The sequence below is a fragment of the Budorcas taxicolor genome, chromosome 15, assembly GCF_023091745.1.
Source record: "Budorcas taxicolor isolate Tak-1 chromosome 15, Takin1.1, whole genome shotgun sequence".
Taxonomy (NCBI): Eukaryota; Metazoa; Chordata; class Mammalia; order Artiodactyla; family Bovidae; genus Budorcas; species Budorcas taxicolor.
Window position 1 is genome coordinate 79,906,862 of NC_068924.1, and position 1,945 is coordinate 79,908,806.

The window sequence follows — 1,945 nt, forward strand, 5'->3', positions numbered from 1 at the left end:
CAGCATATTAAAAAGCAGAGAGATTACTTTGTCAACAAGGATCCGTCTAGTCAAGGCTATGGTTTTTCCAGTGGTCATGTATGCATGTGAGAGTTGGACTAAGAAGAAAACTGAGCACTGAAGAATTGATGCTCTTGAACTGTGGTGCTGGAGAAGACTCGAGAGGCCCTTGGACTGCAAGGAGATCCAACCAGTCCATCCTAAAGGACATCAGTCCTGGCTGTTCATTGGACGGACTGACGCTGAAGCTGAAACTCCAATACTTTGACCACCTGATGCTAAGAACCAACTCATTGGAAAAGACCCTGATGCTGGGAAAGATAGATGGCGGGAGGAAAAGGGGACAACAGAGGATGAGATGGTTGGATGGCATCACTGACTCAATGGACATGAATTTGAGTGAACTCTGGGAGCTGGTGATGGACGGGGGCCTGGCTGCAGTCCATGGGGTCACAAAGAGTCGAACACGACTGAGAGCCTGAGCTGAACTGAGGGGAGCCATTTACTCTCGTTGTCAGGGCTTTTAAATACAGGCAGGGAAGGAGAAAAAATAGCTGAAATAGCTCAGTTAGGAGAGCGTTAGACTGAAGATCTAAAGGTCCCTGGTTCAATCCCGGGTTTTGGCAATGGTTTTGGGCTTCTCCTGGGGCTCAACTGGTAAAGAATCCGCCTGCAATACAGTAGACCTGGCCAGGTTCAATCCCTGGGTTGGGAAGATCCCGTGGAGAAGGGAAAGGCTACCCTCTCCAGTATTCTGGCTTGGGTCAGAAAGAGTCGGACAGGACTGAGAGACTTTCCCTTTCATTTCGTTTTCAGAGAAGGAGAGCTGGGGGAATCGAGAGAGTAGCGCTGACATGTGTTCACTATGATGGGCCAAACAGGCAGCGAGCGGGGAGCTGCTGCACCGCAGAGGGCGCTCTGCTCGGAGCTCTGTGATGACCTGGGCCGGGGCTCGAGAGGGAGGGATGTACGCATATTCACTGCCGATTCACATTGCTGTACAGCAGAAAGTAGCACAACGTTGTAAAGCAAATATATCTCATCAAAAACCTGCAGCACAAACCAAAAGGGCTGAAAGCCACCCTCCACTTTTTCCCCTTACACTTGTCCCTGTGGTCATATGTTCACATCGTGTCAAAAGTTAACCCAGCCTCTATCAGATAACTGTAACGAGTGATTTGAAACATAAAAGGCTAGATTCCAGGGGAGAGAGAGGGGAATAAATTAGGAGTCGCTGATATGGGGGTGAGAGAGGCATGAATATGTAGGCACGCTTTGTTCTTCTCACTCACTGCTGGTCAGTGGCCAAGTTGTGTCCAGCTCTTTGGAAGCCGATGGACTGCAGCATGCCAGACTTCCATGTCCTTCACTATCTCCCTGAGTTTGCTCAAACTCAAGTCCACTGGATGATGCCATCCAACCATCTCGGTCTCTGTGGCCCCTTTCCCTTCTTGCCCTCAATCTTTCCTGGCACCAGGGTCTTTGCAATGAGTTGGTTCTTCACGTCAGGTGGCCAAACATATGAAAGAGATAAACCACAAGGAGCCACTGTGAAGCGCAGGGAACTACGGGGCTTCCCTCTTGGCTCAGATTGTAAAGAATTTGCCTGCCATGTGGGAGAAGCAGGTTCAGTCCATGGGTGGGGAAGATCCCCTGGAGAAGGGAATGGCAACCCACTCCCGTCTTCTTGCCTGGAGAGGAGCCTGACATGCTATAGTCCATGGGGTTGCAAAGAGTCCATCAATAAGTTTATAGTGGGAAAGAATCTAAAAAGTATATACATATCTATGTATCTCTCTTTTCTCTCTCTTTAGTCGCTAAGTCGTGTCCAACTTGCGACCCCATGGACTAGAGCCCACCAGGCTCCTCTGTCCATGAGATTCTCCAGGCAAGATCCAGTATCCTGCATCGAACCTAGACTGGCGATTCGTTTCTTACATGATAG

The 1,945-nt window shown here is 49.5% G+C and overlaps 1 non-coding gene across 1 annotated transcript; it reads left to right on the plus strand.

Moving 5' to 3' along the window:
* Nucleotides 1-553: 553 nt before the first annotated feature.
* TRNAF-GAA (transfer RNA phenylalanine (anticodon GAA)) lies at nt 554-626 on the plus strand. The gene has a single exon. It is a non-coding gene; the product is annotated as a tRNA-Phe (tRNA).
* The last annotated feature ends 1,319 nt before the right edge of the window (nt 627-1,945 follow it).